Source organism: Cryptomeria japonica, chromosome 11 (assembly GCF_030272615.1).
Source record: "Cryptomeria japonica chromosome 11, Sugi_1.0, whole genome shotgun sequence".
Taxonomy (NCBI): domain Eukaryota; kingdom Viridiplantae; phylum Streptophyta; class Pinopsida; order Cupressales; family Cupressaceae; genus Cryptomeria; species Cryptomeria japonica.
The window spans coordinates 290,204,073-290,212,299 of NC_081415.1; positions in this window are offsets into that span (position 1 = coordinate 290,204,073).

An 8,227-nucleotide genomic window follows, 5' to 3' on the forward strand; every position below is an offset into this window, starting at 1 on the left:
ACTTTGGAGAATCAGCAACATTCACCGGCAAGCAAGTGACTTATGCACAGTCACCGGTATCTGGTATACCAACATGATATAATGATCACCGACACTTGGAAGGGCATGGAAAACACTTGGTTATGTCGAAGACATCGTGTGGACACCTTGTCTTGGAGTTTTGTTAATTGGCATATTCGTATTTACATATTTGTTGTTACCGGCAAATAGGTATAGGTTACACCAACAGGTTTATCTTTTCCAGATCAGCATGGCTCGCTATGAAGATGACTTATTATTGTTGTAAATGCATTAAGCCGACATGGTGAATCGGTTATTGCATTGGGTATTAATTGATCTGTAAATTAATTTTATTGTATTATCCTTTAGAGCCGACCTACTAAAATTGGTCTTAGGGTATGGTATAAATATAAGATCTTATTTGTAAGATTGAATGTGGAATGCGAAAAAGGATTGTGTGAAGGTATATGTGAGAATAAGCAGAGCTATACATGCAGACATTATTTGAAGGTTGAAGGAGGGTTTTTGTGAAGACAATCAGAACTACACCGGTACTGAATCCAGCATATGAAGATGCTATTTTGAGCAGTACATTCTTATTGGATTTAACCATCCAATTGTAGTCAATGTGACTCCTATTTTGTGATTGAGCAGTGAGCTCTAGGCGCTTGGCCTTTCTGCATGTGCAGACTCCATTTGTATACACTTACTATCTGCAATAGTATCATCTAATTGTGGGTAAGGTTTCCCACCGTGGTTTTTCCCCTTACAAGGTTTCCATGTACAAATATTGGTGTTATGTGTTGTGGATGACTTTGTCTTTTTGTTTCATGCATTAATCCTTACCGGTATTGCAATTAACTGTTAAAACTGTCTACCGGCATATTATACTGGTTTACCGGTATTAAGCATTAAGTTGGTTAAGTTGTTTTTGGTTTGAATTTGTTAGACAACTGATTCACCCCCACCCCGCGCCCCTCTCAATTGTCTCCGAGACCTAACAGAAGGATAAGAGCCTTTTCATGTTTTTTAGGGTAGCTTCATACAAAAGTTGCATCTATACTTCAAATTTCAAAGATTTTAGTATTTTGGGCACCTCAAGATATTGGATATTTATAAAAATATATTTATAACCATTGTAGTCTTTTTAATTAGAAAATATTTTAGGAAATCTTTATGTGTTTGAAGCACAAATGAACTTGAATGAAATGTTTAGTTTCGAGTTGTGTGTAAGAATGTAGCATATTTTATTTCTACAAATCTATGTTATCTATTGTGAGTATTTAAGATCTAAATATTTTCACATAAATTTTTGGTTCAGGGCATTTAAAAAAAGAAGAAGAAGAAACCAAGAGTGGTGTCTTGGGATGTAGAACACTACAATCAAGTTAAGATAAGTCATTTCCCAACTTCCTTTAGTTATGGAGTTTAGTGGATGAAATGTCATTGGATGCTTGGAGTTAAGGGATAAGAACCTTTTGAAAAAAATCTAAGGTAGCTTCAGACAAAAGTTTCAAGTTTGAAGAATTTTAGCATTTTGGGCACCTCAACATTTTGGATATTTAAGAATATATTTGTAATGTTTGTAATTAGCAAATATTTTTAAAAATTTGAAGCACAACAATAAAATTGAGTTAAAATAAATCATTTCCCAACTTCCATGCAGAAATATATTATTTTACGCACTAATCATCCTTTTGGAAAGAGATGAACAAAAAGAAATCCAAAAGAAAAAAGAACAATGTGAATTATATACTTTTCCCCATTACTAATATTAAACATCACATGATTAGTCCTTTTAATCTCTTTTAAAAATGAGGACCCAATAAAATAGATTGATATTGCAAATTGATTACAACAATAGAATCAAGTTAAGATGTGTCATTTCCCAACAATACAATCAGGTTAATATTAGTCATTTCTCAACTTCCTTTAGTTATGTAGATTAGTGGATGAAATAGTATTGGTTAATTGGAATTGGAGGATGAAATAGTATTGGTTACCATAAATTTTGGGTTCAAATCATCATACGAAATACAAAAGTAGATTAAACAAAGAATCAAGGCTGATCTCTTGAGATGTACAACAATACAATCAAGTTATGATAAGTCATTTCCCAACTTCACAAAAACACATTATTTTATACACTAATCATTCCCTTAAAAACAAATAAAAAAGAAACCCAAAGAAACAAAAGAACAATGTAAACTACACACTTTTCATCATTACCTTCTTTTCTTACTTCTTTGTCCTTATTTTGATCTGTACTGGTTCCTCTTCCTCTGGTGTATCCTCTTCCTCCTTGAAATCTTCCTCTGGTACACCTTCCACCTCTACCTCTTTGTCTTTGCTCGTGCCTTTTATTCAAATTCTCTTCAGCCTTTATTGCATACTGATAAGCCTCTTCAACACTCTCTAATTTGATCATACTGAGTTCATCTTGTATAGACATCCGCAATCCGCTCAAATATCTTGAAATTTGTTCAATTTCATCATCAACATGTCTGGATCTGATGTTCAACTTGTAAAATGTTTCAATGTACTCCTTCACACTAGATTCCTTATGTCTCAGATTCTGCAATTCCGGAACATATCTACTTGATAATTTGTCAGGACAAACTTTGATTTTAAATTAGCAATCATCCTATCCCATGTCTTAATCTTTTCTTTACCTCTTCTTTGCCTATCAACTTACAAGTGCTCCCACCAAAGAGATGCATGACCCTTCAACTGGGTATAGGCATACTTCACCTTCCTCTCTTCTACAGTGTTTTCAAAGTCAAAATATTTCTCCATCTTCAAGATCCAATCCAACAATTCATCTGAAATTAACTTCCCATCATATTCTGGTGGGGTAAAATGAGGTTTAGTGTTCGTCCTACTCAAAACCCTTAAAAACCTTTCCTCCTCCGGAACAACTACCGGTAGGTTTACTTGTTCTGTCGAGGCTTCCTCTCCTTCATCTTCACTCACATCCTCAACATGTCAGCCTTTTCTCTGGGTTGTCTCCACGGCTTCTAACCGGGCTGTTATTCCTCACAACATCTCCATTACAACAAGGTTTGCATTCCCATGCGCTCCACCATTCCTAGTTCCTCTTCGTGCCATTGATCCACGCTAGTCCTCTGCAATTGCAGGTCGAATACGCAATCCGCCACCCTACAACAAAATTTAGGACACGCAACCTTCGGAATGAAACTTCGCTTTGATACCACTTGAAGCAGTCACCGACGAGGAGGGACCTCAAAGAGATCAATCCAAACCGGTCAGGAAGAGTTAACACAACAGAAACACACAGATATGATGGAGGCAAATGCAGAATAGATTGTTTTATTGCATGAAAAGTCAATTACATCCAACCGACATCAACCGAGTTACAACATACCGGCACACAGGCCTGGTAGAATAGGTCTCACAAGGACCTTGAATCAAAAGATCTATCTTCTAAGCACTATCTATTTGATACTCCTTTATCTCCCGAGTTGATTGATTCCTTTCTAAAGCATGATTACAAATATATATCGATCCAAAGGATCAGGTTAGCCCAAAAGGATCAAAACCCTCACATGCAAAAACAAATGAATTCGGCCTTCGGAAAAATCCCAAAGGATGAAACGTAGAAGGTTGGCCACAAGTTAAGAACATCGAGATCAACATCCAAGGCTCCACAGGCATCAGAATGGGTTCAGGTAGATCACCAGAATAGGTCTCAGGCAACTGGTAACCATGGAACAATCCAGTAATAAGAAACTGTCAAGGAATCGGTAGCGATATCTTTCCAGAAAGTGATCCAAATGAGATGTGGTTAGAAAGAAAGCAGGGTGATCAGGTCTTCAAGAAGAATCCAACTCCATAGGAAGCCAATGTGCCAAAACCGGGACACACAGAAAGGAAAACTGAAACTACAAACAAAAAAAGAAAATGTTTTTTGGTTGATGCAAGATTGCTATGATCCGAGGATGCTCCTACATCACAACCCCACTTTGTAGTATTTTATCTCTCATGGGCTTCTAGAGTTCCATTTCCCTCATTAAACCCCCTCCAAATCAATTAGTCACCCTAATCCATGTGATATTAAAGATACTTGATTCTTACTCCTCAAGCCCTAACTTTGCTAGATACCATGTGCTCCCAAAATTTTCCTTGAAGACATACTTGAAGGGTATTCACTAACTTAGAACCTTGACCACAACCAACCTCATGGAATATTATTTTTTCCCATCCTTGATCATTCCATTATCGAGTATATTGCATCTCTAGTCCATGATTGTTGTTGGTATTAAATACATAAAAAATTTGATCTCTACTTTTTCTTGCATTAGGTTCTCAAAACCCCATTCCTTGCTCTTTCTTGCATAAGGTATATCTAAATCCCTATCCCCTTCCCTTCATGTATTGAGTATCTCTAAATCTTGATCCCCACTTCCCTGGTATCCTATAGTTCCTTCTTCCCAAGCCTTAAAAACTTTGTTTCCCCTCTTATCCCTAATCCCACTCCTTGAACTCCCAGCTTTGGACCTTTGAAAATATTAATGCTAGTGTACCAAGAAAAAATTGTCTAACTAGCATTATAGCTCCTAACTCCCTAATTCCTCTTATAAATTCACCCTTTAACATGCAAATCTTAGGATCCCTAGTCCCTCTTGACATGCACCTTTCAACATGTGAATCCTAGGACCCTAGTCCCTCTTGTAAATGCACCCTTTGGCATGCAAATTCCTAAACCCGTGATCTGTCTTGAAAATGCACTCTTCAATATGTGAATCCCTAGACCCTTAATCCCTATTTCAAATACACCCTTTGGCATGTAGATCCCTATAACCCCATCATTAAAACTAAAAACGTCCCCTACACGACCCAAGGGCGTCATTAATAACCTCAAATGAATGCAATAAGATGGAGGCAATCTTTTAAATGCATATCAATATCTATGGGCCTCATGTTATGCATTTATTCTCTATTTATGGTAGAGAACTTCATCAATTTTTATCTTTTGTCATTCAATCAAATAAACCCTAACTCTAAATGAACATAGTTGATCACTTTTTTCATCTATTAGATCAAAGAGGAAAACCAATTAGTTATGGAGATTAGTGGATGAAATGCCATTGGTTACTTGGAGTTGAAGGATAAGAACCTTTTCATTTTTTTAGGGTAGCTTCATACAAAATTTGCATCTATAATTTAAATTTCAAAGATTTTAGTATTTTGGGCACCTCAAGATATTGGATATTTATAATCATTGTAGTCTTTTTAATTAGCAAATATTTTAGGAAATCTTTATGTGTTTGAAGCACAAATGAACTTGGATGAAATGTTTAGTTTTGAGATGTGTGTAAGAATGTAGCATATTTTATTTCTACAAATCTATGTTATCTATTGTGGGTATTTAAGATCTAAATATTTTCACATAAATTTTTGGTTCAGGTCATTTAAAAAAAAAGAGAAGAAACCAAGAGTGGTGTCTTGGGATGTAGAACACTACAATCAAGTTAAGATAAGTCATTTCCCAACTTCCTTTAGTTATGGAGTGTAGTGGATGAAATGTCATTGGATGCTTGGAGTTAAGGGCTAAGAACCTTTTGAAAAAAATCTAGGGTAGCTTCAGACAAAAGTTTCAAGTTTGAAGAATTTTAGCATTTTGGGCACCTCAACATTTTGGATATTTTAGAGTATATTTGTAAAATTTGTAATTAGTAAATATTTTAGAAAATTTGAAGTACAAATGCATTCAAATGAAATTTTTAGTTTCAACATATGTGTACACATGTAGCCTATTTTACAAGCATACATCTATTTTATCTATTATTTTTTATTAAGGTAAAACGGTTTTCAAGGGACATTGAAACCCTTTACAACAAAATGATGCCTTGAAGGACAAGGAACTAGAGAACAATATTGTAATTTCTTCAAGATTTGAACAACTTCATTATCTTTTTGGATCAAGCAATCACGAAGATTGACCACCTCTTGAATAAATCTATTTTAGAAGTATGAATCTATTTTATCTATTGTTGATATTTTATCTACATATTTTTTTTGGTTGAGATCATCATACGAAGTAAAAAATAGATTAAACAAAGTGTCAAGAATGGTCTCTTAAGATGGCAACAATAAAATTGAGTTAAAATAAATCATTTCCCAACTTCCATGCAAAAATATATTATTTTACACACTAATCATCCTTTTGGAAAGAGATGAACAAAAAGAAATCCAAAAGAAAAAAGAACAATGTGAATTATATACTTTTCCCCATTACTAATATTAAACATCACATGATTAGACCTTTTAATCTCTTTTAAAAATGAGGACCCAATAAAATAGATTGATATTGCAAATTGATTACAACAATATATTCAAGTTAAGATGTGTCATTTCTCAACAATACAATCAAGTTAAGATTAGCCATTTCTCAACTTCCTTTAGTTATGTAGATTAGTGGATGAAATAGTATTGGTTAATTGGAATTGGAGGATGAAATAGTATTGGTTACCATAAATTTTGGGTTCAAATCATCATATGAAATACAAAAGTAGATTAAACAAAGAATCAAGGCTGATCTCTTGAGATGTACAACAATACAATCAAGTTATGATAAGTCATTTCCCAACTTCACAAAAACACATTATTTTATGCACTAATCATTCCCTTAAAAACAAATAAAAAAGAAACCCAAAGAAACAAAAGAACAATATAAACTACACACTTTTCATCATTACTAATATTAAACATCAAATGATTAGAATTTATAACCTCTTTTAAAGATGAGGACCCAATAAAATAGATTGATTATACAAATTCGATTTTAACTTGTTTTTCACAATATAAATCTGTCAAGGCCGTGCAATTTCAACCACTTGTGGTTGTCTCACACCCTACATTGCTTTAACTAAAACCTAATCTCCACAACTCATCATTTTCAAATTATAATTTTGGCCATCCACTCCTCTATCTTTATCCATCCATTTCTCACATGCAATTTGACTGCTTTGTGCCGACATTTGGTTTGGGCCGGCTTTTAGTGAGCATAAAATCGTTGAAAGATTGGAGATGGCCACCAAGAGAAGAATAAAACACTAGTTTCCATTAGGTGGCCCCAAATTTCTTAAAGTAAAGATTAAAGATTCCAACCGCCCCAAAAATGTGCATAACTTAGCTGCTTCTAAAGTTTGTGTAACGTCACATGCTTTATTTTTTGTTCTACGCGTCGAGGAGGCCCCATTTTGCTTTTTTTAATTTTTAGTGAGCATTTCTCTTACGCCACTCATACCTGGTCAACACTATGAAAAGTTCCACACTTTTAACGTGGGAGAGATGAACTACTTTTATATGTGTTCTCCAGATATTGTCAATCTTTAGCCGCCTTATGCCCACAGCCTAATTTTGATGGTCATATGAACCTTTTTTAAATGGAAATTTTTATATAGAGTATACATCTGAATCAAAATGTCATATTTCAACTAAAAAGTCATATATAAGGGGTTCTTATCCATCAAAGTCATCTAACAATCGAGTCTAATCTAAATGTGTCAATCAAGATACAAACATCTAGAACATCAATCGATCGTCCCTCAAAGTTTTAGCACTGTATTTATCTTCGTTCTAGAGTTTGAACCTTGGTAGATGGCTTTTTAATCACGTACTATCATCCTCATCAATTGAACTACAACCTTTAACAACTTTATATCCCTTTTAAATACAATCAAAACTTTAAAAAGCCTAAATTATATGGAGGCATTTTTCTCCTTCCATCAATTTTTTTTAAGGGTTATATGAATGTATGTTTTTTTAAATAAGATATGCTTACCAATTGAAAGGTCATTATGAATGGATAACAGTTACAAAATATTTATTCGACATGCAAAGTCAACCCTCAATTTTTGAGGTCCTCCTTCTACCTCTCCTAATAATATCTACTTTTTATTAAGAAAGTTCAACATGGTCACTCACTTACCATTTTATTTAAGATTATTATTATTGTTTGGTTGCTTAGAGCATATTTGTGTGTCTCGATTTTGGACAAACTACATATAAAGTCATTTAGACAATATCAATAGGATCACTCACTTCACATTTTATTTAAGATTATTATTATTGTTTGGCTTTTTAAAACATATCTGTGTATCTCGACTTTGGATAAACCACACATAAGTTCATTTAGACAATAAAAATAGGACCACTCACTTCTCATTTTATTTATTATTATTTTTGTTTGGTTGCTTACAAC